This window comes from Protopterus annectens, chromosome 11.part0 (assembly GCF_019279795.1).
Source record: "Protopterus annectens isolate FY-2018-M chromosome 11.part0, PAN1.0, whole genome shotgun sequence".
Classification (NCBI taxonomy): Eukaryota; Metazoa; Chordata; order Ceratodontiformes; family Protopteridae; genus Protopterus; species Protopterus annectens.
The window spans coordinates 840,342,505-840,361,442 of record NC_056745.1 but is presented as its reverse complement, the minus strand read 5'-3'; positions in this window follow the sequence as shown (position 1 = coordinate 840,361,442).

Genomic DNA, 18,938 nt, shown 5'->3' with positions numbered 1-18,938 from the left:
AACTTTATAAATATTCGACAGATAACCGTTACCATGGAAAGGTTGATTAATAATAATTAGTACGTATTCTATTAGTTTAGGTCTTTTCTGACAGATAATTGCATTAATTCTATTTTATTCACAATATATTGTCTCAAAATCTGCAGGGATATATGTATATTTTTATCTGTATTAAATTTATTTATTATTTGATTGACCGAAAGAATCTTGCCCTGATCCAACCATTGATCCCAAAATAAAAGTTCCCCTTGTTTTAATATGTTCATCCTATGAATTTGCAGTGTCTCCAGATTATTGGATGTGAATGCTATAGGAAAAGAGAAAATAGCCAAGAATTAATGCTAGGTTCTTTAATGACAATTTTTTTTAATTCGATATTGTAAGATTTATATAATTGGATGGAATTGTAATGGCTTTGTTTTCTAATATATAATCCTTAAGCATCCAATATAATGGTTTGTATAATATAGATAAACATATAGCTTCTAGCCAAATCTGTTCTTGTAATTGTTTCCATATTGATATGTAAGAAGGATTTAACTATAGTGTTATGTTTTTAACTATGGAGGAAAGTATTTAAGTCTCTGTATCAGGTAAATGTATTCCCACATCGTCCCAGTTCATTAAGTGGTTATTTAATGCTATTCTGGGTTTGTTTTGATACCATAGGAAATATAAAATCATTTTATTATATTTCTGTATAAACTGTTTGGGGGGGAATAACTTGTATTAGGTATAATATCTTGGGAAAAATTATTGATTTTATCATATATAGTCTATCTCATTGTAAATATGCATTTATTCCAATTATCCATAATTAATTGTATCTTATCTAATACTGAATTGTAATTAAATAAGATTAGATCCTGTAAATCATCTGATAGGTGATTACCCAAATATTGAAGTCTGCCATCTGTTACAACATAGTAACAATTTTTTTATTTATATGGGGGGGTTGCTGTTTGTAAGAAAAACTGTTATTTTATTTTCATTAAACTGTAGTCCAGAGATGCTTTGGAATATAAATATTGAACTAAATAAGGCTTGTAGGGAATTATTAAAGTCAGCCAATGTCAAAAGTATGTGCAAACATTTGAAGTTTTAAATTTAATGTTCTAGCTATTCCTATACCTTTAATTTTAAAGTTTAATATGATACTATTTGCAAAAGGTTCTATCAAAAGTGCAAATAACAGAGGTGATAAGGGGTAGCCTTGTAAGTTCCTTTCATAATATTAGGTTCTGATCTATGAGATCCTAACTTGACATAGGCTCGGGTATTTTTATAGAGAGATTTTATAAGAGTTGAAAAGCCTATCAGGAATTTATACTCATCTAGTACTAAGAAAAGATAATTCCAGTTAACAGAATCAAATGCACTGTCTATATCTAGGGAGATTATAGTCATATCTATATCACAGAGTTTATTCTGGTCAATTATTGTTATTATTTTAATATTGTCATAGGTATTTCTTCCTTTAATAAACCCAGTTTGATCTTCATCTATTAATGTAGGGAGGAAGTGTTTAATTCTGTTTGCAAAGATTGCCATAAACATTTTATAGTCTATGTTTAGTAATGTTATGGGTCTATATGATTTACAAAATCTTTCATCTTTGTCTTGTTTTATTATTGGGGATATTAATGAATATTTCCAAGATGGGGGTATAATTATTTCTTCTTTGACTGTAGTTTATATGTTTAAATGTAAAGATAAAGATTGTCTTGACATTCATTTATACGTTTCTGGTAATGTATTATCTGGACCAGGAGCTTTATTTGTTTTGAGCTTGTTAATTTGTGATTTAAGTTCTGCCATTGTAATTGGTTTATTAATATTTTCTATTTGTCTTGATTTAATCTTATATAAATATTTTATTAAGAAATTTGATGATCTTATAATTTGAAGAGATCAAAGGATTTGTAGAATTAGGTGTGTTATAATGGAATCTAAAAGCCTCTAGTATATTATTCAAATCAGTAGCTTTCTCATTAGTATGGGGATTGTAGAGTTCTTTTATTTGCTTAGATTTAATGATTTTTTTAGTTCTGTTTGCTAATTGTCTTTGATTAGCAGGATTCATAGAATATGAATTTAATTTGATTTTTCCTAAATTAATCATGGTTTTATGATGAAGTATCTCAGTATATTTATTATTAAGTTTAACCAATTCTGATATTAAATTGGAATTTTCTTTTTGTATTTCAAATTTGATTTTATGCACTTTAATTTGTAGTTCCATCATATCTTTACTCTATGTTTTTCTTTTATTAATATGCCATGATAGTATCTTACCATAAGTATATGCTTTTAGGGAATCCCAAATGTAGATTTCTGACATATCTTTACTTGTGTTTATTTCAAGAAAAGTATTTATTTCATTTATATAGAATTCTTTAAAATCTGTCAGTTTTGTTATATATGATGGTATTCTAGTAATGGGTATTGATTGTATGGGGTCAAGTTCCAATTAAAATATTAATGTGTTATGGTCTGATAAGGGGCAGGTTATAACTTTTAACCTTTGTAATTTTTGTTATTAAATCATTTGATATGTATACTCTGTCTATTCTAGTTAGTTTTATGTCTATGTGAATAAAAGGTAAAAAATAATGAATTTGGATCTGCAAATGTATTAATATCTTTGATAATTGCTGTGTCTATGAGCTTTCTTAGAGATCTTGATGTAGAAGATTTTTTCCTTTTGCATTTTGTGTATCTTGTTCTTCCATAATATAGTTAATGTCTCCTGCCAGTATTAGACTACATTTTTGTAAGATGTATTATTTCCTCAAGATGCTGGTTTACTGTGTTTATTCCAACTCCTGGGATCCAGTATATATATTTACTAATGTATAAATGTTCCTATTTGTTTCAATTGATGCCAAACAAAATATTCCTGAAGAATCTTGATAAGTATTTATTATTTTAAGAGTGAGCAATGTATTTTTCAATAATGTAACTACTTCTCTCCTTTTCTGTTTAAACTGAGAGCTTGCCAATAAACTATAATTATTAGAATTTAATTTGCCTTTGTCTTCTTCTAAAAGATGTGTTTCTTGAAGAAATACCAAGTGTGGATTATATAAGTTTATATATTTGGACAAAAGTTTTTCTTTTAATGTTATTATTTAAACCATTGACATTATTTCAGGTTTTTAGTATGGCTCTGGGATTATATAATTGTATACTTGCATGTGTTTTGACCATTTAGACATTTTATTGGAGAAGATATCACATTATGGTGTATTAATAGATTATATATTTTTGTAAAAGGCACCAAGATTCCAAGTAACATAGAATTTTTAAGTTTAACTGTTTTAAATATACATCCAAAAATCAACAACATGAGGTATAATACCTCTTGCCTACCCAAGCAGTCCCTCTAACTAACACTATTATGTACTTCTAATATTTCCCTACATAATTACTTCTGTAAATGTGCTGAGGTTGTTATAAATGTTTTAAAATTCAGCATGTGTCAAGTTGTAAAGAGCTTTGTAACAGTTAAATAGACTCTAATTAAATATGTATTAAAGCTTAAGTTAATTTATATAATGTAATACACATAGAGCAAGAATCATATCTTTCTACAAATATAACATTCATAAAAATAATATACATAAAGAGTATATGTTTCAAAATAAATACACATAAACAGATAATTCAGTCATTATCAAGTGCATATCAAAGACATTAGAGGTTGGTTCTTGTTACAACTTTTACACTGGTATGTCTTTTCAGATTCAATTGTGGCCTATCGTAGCCTATTCAAAATCTAATCATATAATTGTTATACTTGTATACGTTTAGAATGAAATGTTAAGTTACTATATAATCATATGAAGGTAATTTCTTATTTAGGTTTTCTGTCTTTATTCAATATACATAGTAATTTCATAGTGTTAATTTCATAGTGTCCTCTACTTCTTTAAGTACTAGTATTTGAAGGTGTATCCATTAATTTACTATTTTGTCCTAACATGCACATTTCTATCATCTTTTCATATCAGTTTAAGCATTCAGCCTTTTCAATCAAAGTACCCTATTTAAAAGATGATAACTGTGATACTGTCCAATTTTCTATGTTTTCAGTTCTGGAATACATTAAGTTTGCTTCAGATATTCAAAATGCATATATGTCTTGGTACCTTGTATAAGTATGTTTATGTTGTTATATTACTTAATAATGTTCACTACATACCAAATTAATTACAGGCAAAAGATCAACTCCCTATAATCTTTGTATAGGATTCCTTTTTCTACCAAGGCAACTTCCTTTGTGATACTTTATATTGACTGTGTATGATTCTAATAGTTTTATATAAATGTACAGATTCACTTTACAATTGTCACCAATCATGGATGCAGGTAAGTTATTAAAACAATTACAGGTATTTTTTAAGATATTGATAGGAAATAAATAATACAGCATAGAAATGTGTTTGTGATTTAAGGGGTACAAAGAACTGTGATAATACCATTATACTACTATAGTATTTACTATAAACAGCTTTATCTAAGTCCAGTAGTAGTTGGAACTCTGAGTGCATAAATAAGACTTGGAGGGGGTAAATATATACCTACATATCCTTGTTAATACAAACTATTTTATTCTATTTTCCCTCCAAATTCACAACAGTAACATTCAAAGTTCATCTCAGTTTTCAGTGCCCTGCCCTCCCCGCCCCTATTATTTTTAGCTTTATCCAGATTTCAGACACTAATATATCAAAAAGTATACTTAAAATTGCAGGAACTGACTTTTTTGGCTACTTACTTGTCAATCATTTAACAAGTCCCTATGATCCACAAATGCATTGTTCTCAAGTTGTATACACTAGTAATACTAGCCTCATAATATATGCATTAGAATTCAGCTAATCTTATCTGTGTGTCTTCCTTTACTTGCTCCCTCTGTCTGTATTAGGATAAATGTATATATTTAATATCTTCTTAATCATTCAATGTTATAATGACATTATTATGATTAAGTTGTGTTATTGCAAGAACAGGGAAAGAATCAGAAAGTATTATTTAGAGCAGGACTTTATCACAAAAACATTACAGGCATACTATGATATGTTCTGGCTGCAAGCAAAAAGTATAGTTCCCCACAAAGCTATCTGCTTACATTGGGAACAACGGCTCTGCTTTTATTTGTTTAAATTAGGTGTCTATGTGTACTATAGCTTTAAACTTACCCCTGTTTTACTTTAGCAATTGCTAACTGCAGAGTCCGTATTAAAATTCTTTTTTTCTTTTAATTTATTTATTAGTGAATACTTTATTTAGTTATTAGAGGTTGTTTGCAGGTTTATTTTTTGTTTTAAAGCTTCAAGCCATTTTATTGCAACAATTTCTTTAAACACTTCTTAACCACAACTCTGCAAGCTGTCAAAAGAACTGGAAACATTTGAACAGGCTCACAGTGGCTTCTATTGACCAAATAATAGCTTAACTTCACTAGAAATGCTTTATTAGGTTTTATAGGTTGTTTGCAGCTTTATTTCTTATTTAAAAGCTTCGAGCCATTTTATTTTATCATTTTCTATTAGCGCTCTTTGACCTCGACCCTGCAAGCAGCCAAAGAGCACCGGAAGTGTCTAAATAGGTTCATAATGGCTTTTAGCGATAAAATAACAGCATCGCTTCACTAGGAATGCTTTATTTAGGTTTTAGGAGTTGTTTGCAGATTTATTTCTTATTTTAAGGCTTCAAGCCATGTTATTTAATTATTTTCTATCAGTGTTCTTTGACTTCAACCTTGAGAGCATTCAAAAAGCACCAGAAGCTATAAACAAAATAACAGCACACTGTTTCATTGGGAAAGATGGAAATGGCTAGCAAGCACAGCGGGAAGCTAATTGTGCTCAAAATTGTCAAAGGAAGAAGTATGCCTCATGCTAACACATTATTTTAAAGTATACTGTTAAAATCTTTTTAAAAAGAAGCTAATTACTATTTTATTTATATTTTATGGGCTAGAATCTGCAGAGAAACCAAATAATAACACATGCCTTGCTTCAGTCACACAAGGCACAAAATACACCAAAATATTTAGAAAAAGATTATTTAATCTCATTATTCATAAGTTAACCTAGTGAAATCAAGCAAAACAATGAATTTAATCAGTTCTAAGCACATAAAAAGGCATTGAATTCTGCAAACAAAACCTGCATTCTGATCATATAATAGGAGCTCTCTTTTTTGTTTTTTCTTTAACCATGCATTCAACTCTAAGGAAATTTATAATACTTTTAATATTTAGTGTTTAGTCTATTCAAATTAGCATACTGTTCCATTTGAACTGTATGTTAAAGTTATGCTTTATAAGTAGCTTTCATTTTTCCCTTTTAAAAGGAAACTCTTTTTTTTTTTATTTATACTACTAATGTAGATATTTTCATAGGAAATAAAAGAAAAGTATTTGTTAGTTTTAAGGGAGTAAGCTAATAACTGAAAAGGTACCTGTTTTAATAGATGACTTTCATAGTAGAAAGTTTAGTTGTAACACTTTGACTTGTCTATACATTTTTGAAGTATATATAATTTATATGTTTTCTTATCCTTCAATTTTTTTCTTTTGTTCTACGGATTTCAAACTGTTTTTTTCAGCATTTCTTTTTGGAGTACTATTAGTCCAATCCATTGCCTCTACTTGTGTAAGAACTTTGTTTTTAGATAAGCATTTTGTTGCAAGTTTCACAGTTTCAAATATTTTTATACCCTCTGGAAGGAAGATTTTCAGTCTTGCTGGAAATAATAGATATGTTTTTACTTGTTTCTTCTTTAAGGCTTTTAATAAAACAAGGAATTCTCTTCTCCTGGAAACTACAGTTATAGAGTAGTCATTGTCAAATCTGATTAATGGGTGAATCAGCCCAGGCATTTCTTAGTATATGCTCTTTATCTTGAGTAGAAAACAGTCTTACAATTATAGACCTTGGCTTGTTTGTTGATGTAAATGTGTTTACCAATGCTGTTAATGATCTATAAGCACATTCAATACCATATGAAAGTGCTTCAGGTAATTTCAGTATGTCAGGAATCCAGGATGTGAGAAAATTAATTAAATTGCCCCCTTCACTTTTCTCAGATAGTCCATATATCCAGATGTTGTTTCTCCTAGTTCTGTTTTCTGTTTTTCTAGGTCATCAAATTTTTCCAGAAGATAGGTATTTTGTTTTAATAAAAACGTTGTTTGGTGTTCTTCTTCTGTGAATCTAGAATCCATATCATTTAGTGATTGCTCCATAGCTGATATATGTCTTTTTTGTTGTATAACTAGTTCCTGAAGTTGTTCTAGTTCCTGGGAACATTTTCCTTGAAAGTATCCAGTTTGTTATCAATCTTGTCAAATTTTAGTGACAAATCCTGTATGTTAGATAACACTGAATGCAGTTCCTTCTTGAGGGAAGATTCCTGTGATGAGTTTTTTAGATGACTCATTCTGAAGTGCTGATGATGCTTGTTTTCTGTTGCTTAATCTGAAAGGATTTTTTGATGTCAGGTAATAAAAAGTTCTTCAATATATGCTCCAAGGTTTTAGAAGTTGATTAATGGTAAAATAATCCTCAATTTGTTTCTTAATTCTTAAAATTCCTGTTAGAAATAGTATTGAGGTAAGGGAGAGCTGAGAGATTCTGCTGCTACCAGTTCACCATCTTGGCCAAGCCCCAGATTTTCTATTTTTGAAAGGATTGCAGATGAAAACAACAAAGGGGACTGGCAGAATTTACTTTTGCACAAAGACTTATGTTCACAGTTACATTTGGAGGCCACAAGTATACCAGGTTTAAATGAAGCAGTATCTATTACTAGTGAACTGAAATATAGGGCTTCTAAACTTTGAGTTTTGACTGCACATTGTAAAGTTATTTTTTCTGCACCATATTTATTTAGAGTATTCAGTGGTGGAAAGCTATTTTTACTTTCAAAGTGAATCTTTTAATATTTCCCTGTTTGACTTGTTGACAGTGGTTTTCAGTGTTACTAAGTCCTACTACTGTTTTTAAACAGATCAGGTTATTCTTAAATCGTACAGGTCACTTTAAGAATTTTAGCAGTCTTTTTTGATACACTGTTACATACTTCCTGTTTGATATAAAAAGGGGCTGTTTTAGAGTGTTCCCATGATGTTATGGTCTCTTTAGGTCTTTTATTTTTTTTCTGAAGATGTCTACAATAAGTTAGACGAAAGTGCTTATATTTTAAATGTTTTTTCAAAGTCATACTCTGAGTCATTTGGCTGTCCTGATTATTTTGGTTTATGGATTTTACTTGGTCCATGATCTGCAGTGGCTGCTTTTGCTGTTTGGTTTCGTTTGTCTTTTGGTTTAAATTCACATCTCATTAACCATTTCTGCATTAGATCCTGATCAACATGAGGTAGACCAGGAGATTTCTGTACCTGCAACTATATTTATGCATTTTCCACATTTCTTGCCTTCTCATCTGATCCTTCACCTCATATTCTTTCTTTTGTTTTTTGGCACATTCAGTTGCTGCCTGATTTTTATCTATGTCTGGTTTGATTTCCATTCCTGATTGACACCGATCTGCTTCTGCTAAACTAACAAGGGAAGTCATCTTAGACTTGTTTTTCTCATGTTTTAAAACTTTCTCTATGTTTATGACACCTGAATGGAGATAAACTTCTTTGCAAGCACTACCTAAATGAGATGGGGGATAAGGGTATTTTAGAATATTCCTAAAAGAATGCAAGCTAGACATAGTAAATAACTGCAGAGTCACTTTATAAGATATTGTATTACTAAAATATTAATTTCCTCTCAAAGCATGGAAGCCATGAAACTCTCATACATTAATATGAAATAACAACCCATGAATATTGCTTCTACACTAAACTATAAGTGACACTAGACAAGTTATAATGCAGCAAAACATCTCTATTAACCTACTAGAGAAGAATTTTGGACAAAGCCAAAAATAATGGGGAGGGCGAGGCAAAGGCCCAACATCAGGAATATATTTTAAATATTTCATTTTTACAAAGTTGAGAGAACAGGTTTCACATTAGCATGCATTTTCTGAAGGATGTGGAATCTGAAACCTAAATGTCTGTCACTATTTTATGAATTTAACCCTCAATGGTTTGCGGGCAAAAACATTTCACATTCTGCAAAATTTTGGACAGCTGAATAGTATGCAGCAAAATATTTTGTGGGAATATTCTAAGCAAGGGAAAATGTTTTTCAGAAGGAGTTTTTAATTAACCTGGATTTTTTTTCTGTAAAAATGAATAGGCATTAATTAAAAAGAAAATACATTATCAGTCTACATGAGATTTCTTTTCCCTTAGTTCCACAAGGAGAAGAGCAGTAACCTAGTGCATAGTGTAGGAATAAGAGAGGTCTGAGACATGTTGCTGACATTAGTTTTAAGGACATTATGAAAGAAAGAGTCCTCAGCAACTACTAGCATAAGACAAATGATAATTTCCTTTCCCCAAGATACTTGCAGTTCCCAGTGCTAAGGGACTAGAGTAGTTGCTATCAGCATCATTGATGGAATTTTTCCCAACTAATTTTCCTACTAATGGAAAGCAGTTAATAGAAGGCATCCTGTGTGGATCTACTCCATGTTGAGGGGAAAATAAAATAAATCACATTTGTGTTACATGCTGTATTATGTTAATTGATCATGCCCCTTCTTTTTTATTCATTTTCCAGTGTTGTGGTACTCATAACACTTAGTGTTCAGAGTTTTTTTTTTTTAATCAAATTTATGACAGACTACATATTTTGGCATTTATTTATTTTTTATCTGCTGGGTTTTAGGCCACCTTCCTGTACTTGAAAGTTAGTTTCTTAAAAGGTCAAAAGCCTCTAAGCTATATGTCAGATATCATTAGATAAAACATGTGCATACTTTCATGCAAGCTTTTTATTTTATTATGAGTTTTGATGTCCTCCCATTTAAAATCCTACATCTTTGTAATAGATATTTAATGCAAGCCAGAATCTAACAGCTTTGTAAAGTTACAACTTGGTATGCCTAATATGTGCTGCATTTCCCCATGACACAGGTGAATTTAATACATGTTTTGTTTGATATTGTACTTATCTCTCCCCCATCTCTACCTACCTAGCTACCTACCTACCTACACAAAGACATAAAGGCAGATACACACATGCACTCACTCACACACACACACACACACACACACACACACACACACACACACACACACACACACGCACCTATAGTTCCATGTGGCTGTACTGTACTGTTCTGTTTTGTAGCCCATGCCCTGTGTATAGATATATATATATATATATATATATATATATATATATATATATATATATATAGTATATATACTACCCAAAACCTACTGTGATTCTTACAAGCAATGAAAATCGAATATTTCTGTGCTTAAATACAAATTGCTTCTTTTTATTTATAAATACATTAATCTAATCTACATATTATAATTTTATTCAAAAATCACATTGTTTTGTTTTGTGTTTTTTTTTTTCTTACTGTGATGCTTAATAGTTTAACCACAACTAAATATTAGGATGGCAACTTTGTTATCAAAATAACACTGCTGCTTTAGCACAGCTTAGCCACCTCTTACATTCTGCAGTTCTCGAGAATTAGTCCATGTAATGACAGCTATTTAATAGCTTAGACTGTACACCAATTAAGGATTTGTTCAATTCTCTTTAAGAGGGGAGACAAACAATTTTTGACTAGTAAACATACAGATGCAACCTTTGCATAGGGCAAAATGAGTAAAAGCACAGAGGTTCATAGGTGCGTACTAGGCTAATGGCCCTGGAGCCTTTACAAGCCTAGCCCATAGGATTACCCTGGCATCATGCCACCCACCGTTAGTTCCTAGTGCCTCTGTTGATTAGAGCCACTGGCGTGATCCCCGGGGTGAATTTTCTATTTCCTATCCACTCATCAAGATTCCTCTTGAAGAGGGCCAGTGAGGTGCTCTGTTTGACATGCATGGGAAGTCTATTCCATAGCATGGACAGTCTCTGGGTTATGAACCTGTCCCTCCAGCATACTCTGTTGATTGAGGTAATGAGGTTGAGGTGCATGGGACCCCCCCCCCCAAGTCTATCAGAACCCATTCCACCAGGGCAACCTCCACTTCCACAGCATTCCTCAGAGGAGTGCCCACCAGGGACATCCTAGAAGCTGGCACTCTAGGTAACAACAGTATTTGTTACCCTAAGCAACAAACCTTTGTCAGTCCCCTGCTTTCTATTTAGCAGCTTTTTGCTTTCTCTAAATGATCACTTAATGACTTAAACTGTCCTTTTTTAAAGTTAATTTGCTACATTAATAAACTTTTTATACATATTTTCTTCATAAAACTAAGTTTATTAATTAAGTAATTAATTACTGTTTAGAAAAAACAGTTTGAGAGATTATAAAATGTCACAATGCAAATGTGATTACAATCACTTATATGAAATAGAAAGTGAGTGGACAGACTACAGCTAGGTTAAAAACAGTTTGTCAGTTTGCAGGTTGTCGATAAGTAGGCACCTAATAGCAGCTTATGAACTATCAAACTGTTCTTTTTTAAAGGTGGCATTTTCTGATCGATGACCTTCAGAAACTCTTGCCCACTCAGACAGTGTCAGTTCAGCCCACCCCTTTCTATAGCTCAGAGTAAAAAGTAATCATTTCCAAGTTAATTTATTTGTGTCTGTTGACTAGAAAGTTCCATTTGGATACATTCCAGTTTCAATAGGCCTGAGGAGAAAAGCTCTTTAGTTATAATATAAAAACTCAACTTTTTCTTCAATACATTGCACAGAACCTAAAACAAACACATACAAACAATATGGCATCACATTTGAGGTTAAAAAAAAAAAAATGGGCCTCCTTACACAAGCTCAAGGAGAAATCGCATGAGTGTCAAAGGCTCACTTTAAAAAAAAAAAGATGCAGGCATAAGGCTCAATGCTTTTTCCCACTGGAAACCATTGCTGGTATGATTTCTCGGTGTACACGGGCAATGATTCAATTATTAGGGACATTTCCTCCTTTTTCAAGTTGCTGTGATGGTGAAATTGGTACATCTAAGTTTGGATGGGCTATGGAGGTCTTGCACCCCCACACACACACACACACACACACACACACGCAGACACACACACACACACACACACACACACACACACACACACACACACACACCAAAAAAAACAAGAAAAAGGGAGTTTTGGGGCATTTTTTCATTCTTTTAAAATGTTGACTTTCAGGAAGTTAGGGTTTCATAGTAGAACCATAAAAAATGTCATACTTCTGAATTATTGTAGAAACAGCTGCAGTATATTTCTTTCATCAGAGAATACAGTCATAAACAGAAAATATTGTTAAGTAAAATATGTTTCATCAGTGACTGCAATTATCCGTCAACACTAATAAAGTATAAGAGCTGATGGAATGTTAGAGACAATGGAAAAATATTTTTCAATACATTTATGCAATATTTTTAGACAATAAAATCAAACCAAAAGCAACTATTTGACCTCCTCTGCTAAGCTTGACATAAAATATGGATATAAGCTAATAAGAATGATTGCATAAACAACTTCAGTCTCAATAGCATGGAAACAGATGAAGAGTACTGCTAAACAAGAATGCTTGTCCATTACTGAATAAACATCTGCTGAAACCATTAACTAGACTGTTTTTTCCTTGGAAAGAGGACTTGATTTTTGCTAAGATAACTGGCCAAGATTTGACATTAATAGTTATCCTTATTCTTAAATCTTTTTACTGCTGCAAGTGCAGTGTCTCAGAAAATATAGTTTCTCAGACTTTAATTACATAGTCAGGGCAGGTCACTTACATGATATAGTATTGGGTTACAATCAAAGTTTACATTGTTCCCAAAATTAGCACTTGGCATGATTGTTAGTTTGAGTTACAATAATGCAGAGGTACTATTGATTAAAACTAGTGTAGTACATGGAGAATACAGGTAATGATCCTAAATCATAGGGGAAAAAACAAGCTTGTTGTGCACTTCTCTGATATCAAAGAATTTCATAAGAAGTTTTGTTATACTGTATATGACTTCCAGCTTTTATGGTAGTACTGGACTAGAACATACACAACAGCCACCACAAAACAGTGCTGAGAAGTTAAAATATTTTTGAAAGCTGTAAATGACTTCTTGCTGCCCTATAAAAAGACAGACTGAAGTGCTTAACAACTTTTAAAGTTGTTAGTCCATTAGAGCTGCATTTGGCTTCTGGTTGTTGTGTGGCAGCACTATGTGTTTCATTGCTTTCAAAACTGGAAAAATTATTTGCACTACACAGAGGTTCCTTATCAAGAGAATCCAGGGTATTAGCACATTGTCCGATACAGATTGCTTTAGAGCCCTGTCTCTATATTCAGTCTACTTTATTTTATTTATTTTACATTTGTTAACCGGGAAAGTCCGACTTGGAATGAGCCAATTTTCAGTGAATGCCCAGGGAGAAATGCTCCAGACGCATATCTTTGTAACATGGGAGGAAACCAGAGCACCTGGAGGAAACCAACACAAATGCAGGGAGGACATGCAGACTCCACACAGAAGGCACCCCAGCCAAGAATCGAACCAGGGAACCTCTTGCTGTGAGGCAACAATGCACCACTGCGCTATTTATGTTGTTGAGGAGTGATCTGTGCTTGGCATATACATGTAAGGCATTATTAAATCCAGCCTCAATGGAGCTATTGAACATCCCCAGAATGAGCAACATCTAGATGCAGTGATTTGAACTTTGCTTTTGACATAAATAGAACATCATTGTGAAGCAGATATGTGCCTCAGAGGATTCCTTTACTCTGGAATAGGCTCCCCACCCATGTGAAGCAGAGTGCATCCCCCACTGTTATTCAAATGTAACCTTGACCATTGGATGGAAAATCATAAATTCATGCCTGGCTGGATCTCATGTCTCTTATAAACAGAGACTGACAGTAAACATTCCCCTAACTTTGGATAGGCAATCATAAATTCATGCTTCGGCTGGCCCCCTTGTCTCTTACAGACAAAGGCCTACAGTAAACATTCCCTAACATATACCCCCACATAACTTTTTAGCAACCTCCTAACTAACATACCCCTCATAATAAACATTCCCCTCCAATAATGATGCACATGTTACAAGGGGTCGCAATTGGGTTTGGTTGCACAGCTAGGCTTATAAAGGCCCAGGTGGTTGTAAGCCTAGTATATACCTATGAACCAATGAACCATTGCAGAATAATCCCAAAACTCATTTTATACGCAACTGTTAGAGTTTGCCCTTATACATAATTACGTTTTGTTCTATTAGCAATTCTTTCTATAGCAGTAAGGAACCAGCAAGAAGGCAATTTATGCCTAGAATTTCCTCATCAGTTTATAGACGGGTTTGTAAGGGAATATTTTTATAATTTCATGTATGAAGATTTAATTCAGGACAATTATTTTCATTTTATTGATGAGTTATTTATTTGTAAGAGAATACTGAAAACATAGAGTTTTTAGCAATAATTAGAGAGTAGCAGATTTTGTGTAAAACTAAATCAGAACTAATTTTATTTTTCAATAGTATTATTTATTTATTTATTTATTTATTTTTAATACAGGCAAAAGTGAACAGCTCTTACATAAAAAGATATATACTCGTAAAATCTTCTGGATCTGCCTAGTGGCTATGAGTATAATACTATAAACAAATGAATATAATAGTATAAATATGCAGTTATGACATATGTGGGCATGTATGAAAATAAAGGCAGTGAGAACACCAGTTATTTGGATATACCAGTATGTATGTTGATGTATAATTTCATGTAATCAAATATGAAGAGCATATTTATTTAGCTTTGAAACATAATAATCATGGATGTAGAGTAACTCCAGAACCAAGATAGTAGTGTATAAGTGCCCAAAAGCACACTCATAAAAACCAGGACAATTGTCGAAATAAGACAACAGAACACAAATCCAGGAACGTATAAAAAATGTGTAAAACACTATTTTATTCGTATTCACCACAGATAAATGCTAAGCGCTTTCATCATGTCAAGCATGACTTCATCAGAACAATTTAAAATACTGACTTTCTCTGTTTAAATACCTACTCCCACCTATCAAATCACATCCAATTTTTGGTGTAATTAAGTCATTCTTACAAAGGTGAAAAAAATGAATAAAATCAAGTACATAAATAAACAATTACAACCATTTAATTATAAAATTCATAATTTTTCAGCTTGTTTCTTTAAAAATGGCACTATACTGAACATCTCATTCAACCCGGGACCCATTGTGGCATTAGTTTTGATTTGCCACATTATTTCCTTCATCTCTAATTTATTTTTCCAGTTGCCCCCCTCTGGTCTTTATCCACAATTTCACAAATTCCAAAAAGAAAACCTGAACAATGGGGACTAGCTTTTAAATGTCGACTAAGGGCATTATTGTCATCCCCTTTTCTTATCGCATACAAATGTTCGTAGATATGTCTACGAAAAACCCTCTCTGTCTTCCCTATGTAGAAAAATGTTGGATGTGATTTAATAGGTGGGAGTGGGTATTTAAACAGAGGAAATCAGTATTTTAAATTGTTCTGATGAAGTCATGCTTGACATGATGAAAGCGATTAACGTTTATCTGTGGTGAGTACCAAATAAAATAGTGTTTTACAAGTTTTTTATAAGTTCCTGGATTTGTGTTCTTTTGCCTTATTTCAACAAGAATCCTGTTTTTTACGAGTGTGCTTTTGGGCACTTATACACTACTATCTTGGTTCTGGAGTTATTATATTAGTGTGGTCGTTACGGGCAACATTCACAATTCCTGTGTGGTTTTGAAATTAACTGAGTACTACTATGAGCGATCCATGTATGTCTGTGTTTTTTGAAGAGGAGGAGGCGAATGCCAGTGTTATTTTAAACTATGGCTTGTCTTCAAATAACACTAATATTTTGCAGTTGGTTATGGCTTTAACCAACAAAGTGACTTTACTACAACAGACTGTAGAAAAACTACAAATACCAGGGGCTGGTGAACAGCTGATAGTGGGAGCGAGCAGTAATGATGATGTTCGACCTACATCATCACGCCCATGTGTAGAACCATTAAGAGCAGTAACAGCTGCTAGTACACAGGATTTGATTTCATGTGGTCAGAGAGCAGTTTCTAATTTGCCAAGGTCGACGAATTTTCGTTTGAGAGAATGGATCAACAACGAGGTGTCCTTTTCAAAAAATAAAAAAGGTACTGACTTTAGTCTTGATAAAAAACTGTACGAAATGGAGTCAAAGTTAGTGAAGGTGCAGAACCTTCAAGGTGACAATGCGTACTTGAACGAAAGTATAAAAAACTGTAGAGTACCTAAAGGACTGGGAATTTTTCGTTTTCCGAACAGAATTTTAGAAGGGCAGCCTGAATGTACTGAACTATTACAAATGTTCAACAGACATAGTTATGAGTTGATGGAATTTATAATTAAAGTCAACAATAACAAAATTAAAGAACTAATGTCAGAAATAGATGGGTTAAATGAAAATGTTATACAGGATGCACAGTTTCAAATGTATGGGAACAAGTATGATGAAATGTTTATTAAAGTAGAACAGTTAGCTGAAATTAATAAAAAGAGGAAACAAAAAAAGTTAAAAAGGAATGAGGTGGAATATAAAAAATAAGATAGCTTACCCCTTGCCTAAATCTTACTCAGTTAAAAAAGATGATGTGAACACAGGAGGGGTGGACAAGACAAGTTCTAGTAACAATGGTTTAAGGGAATACGATCCTTATCCTGAGTATGAGGAAGAATATCCAGCACTAAGGAGATCAGAGAGGTTACAAAACAAAAACACTAATTATCAAAATAATGGGGTTTTTTAGACCCAAAGGGTGGAGCAAGGGCGAAGACACGTCCGAACAATTTCCGTCAGTGGCAGAACAACAGCTCCCGGTAGCCTCTAATGAAATCATTTCTTCTTTTGATGGTGTATTGTTGAACTACCAGGGATTCAATGTATTCAACTATGCTAATACTGAGGTGAATAAACATGTATTCTCCCTATTAAAAAAAGGAATGAAATTTGTACCTTCAGGAAACCAGACATGGTTAAGACAATTACAGAGCTTAAACTATATACTAGAAAATTAAATTTGCAATACTTGTTCAAAGATAATATTCATGATAGTAAGGAAAGGGAGAGTTTTAAAAAGAAAAGTTATTTTAACCCACCTATGCACCCTACTATAGCTATATACAATCAACTATGTTCCCAAGAGATATATGAAACAATACAAAAGAACAATATAAGACATTATAACTTGACTAAAGAGGAAAATATTTTAGTAAACCAGTTTAGGGGAAATTCTAATTTAAGGTTTATGAAACCGGACAAGGGAGGGGGTATGGTCATAGTGGAAAAGACAGATTATGTTAATAACATCTGTTCTATGTTACAGGACGAAGGTAAATATGAATTGGTGTCTAGAAATGAGACAAATATAGCTCACAGGAAGATTCAAATGTTACTAGAAGATTCTTTGTTGCAGGGTGTTATTAATGAAGCAACATTTGAATTTTTGAGGAATGACCACCCCACAGTACCAACTATGTTCGGGATACCTAAAACCCATAAAAACATTTTGGATCCCCCATACCGGTTAATTATTACCTCTCAAAACAGTACCACATACCCGTTAGGGATGTTTGTGGACAGAATGGTTAGGTCAGCATTGAGACCAATAGAACATTTAATTTTTAGAGTCTTGGGATTTTCTCTCTAGGATAAAACAATGTTTTATGGTGACGAAGTGTGTTTTTCCACTGTAGATGTGCTAGACTTCTTTTCCTCCATACCTCACCGTGAAGGGTTAAATTACTTTTTTTTAGCCCTGAGGGAACTGACTACCTTAAATAACACCATGACTAATTTCATTATGTTATTAATGGAAATTATTCTCATGAACAACTACTTCATATTTGAAGGAGAGTATTACAGGCAAATTAAGGGGGTGGCAATGGGGAGTAGTTGCGCCCCCTTATTTGCCAATTTAGTCATATACATGTGGGAAAAGGAACATGTGCTATCTAGTACATACATAAACTATTGGACTCTATACTATAGATTTTTGGATGATGTATTTATTTTGTGGAAGATTAAAGGTAAACATGATGAATTTGTTTCTTATTTGAACAATGTATGTGATTATTTTAAATTCACTAGTGTATTTGAAGTGACCTCCATCAACTATTTAGATGTGACATTAACTAATGATACTATTAATGGGAAATTCACATCCAAAATCTTTAGAAAACCAACTTTTTTGAATGATTATTTAGAGTTCAATAGTTGTCATCCTTTGTACATAAAAAAGAACATTGTTAAAGGCCAGATGGTGAGGATGGCTAGAATGTGTTCTGAAAAAGAGATACTAGAGAGGGAAATGGGGACATTGGTCACCTTCTTTCTGGATAGAGGGTACCCTACCAATTTGGTATATGATTTTTGTACCCAGGTTATGGATTCCTGGGGATCTAGATATATGCCACTACTTGGGACTGATATGACTCTGGGGGGTGGCCCAAGAAGGGAAGGTTCAGACCAGTTCAAAAGGTCTATGGTGTGGACATATGGAGAAACTTCAGGAAGGATTAAGGAAATTATGAAAAATAATTGGGTAGTGTTCAAAGGCAAAGAGTGTCTTTTGGAGGTCTTGGGAAATGAGCCACATTTTGTTTTTAAAACAGACTTCAATATAAAATTTCTGTTGGAGCACCCAGTTATTTTTAAAATTGTTAATAAAGGAACGGGAAAGTGTGGTAGTTGTGAATACTGTGATCCATTTTAACAGCTCCAGTTGTGGAGTTAGGAAATACAGGGTATACAATATACTTAAATCCAGGTACCTGTAATACTAGGGGAGT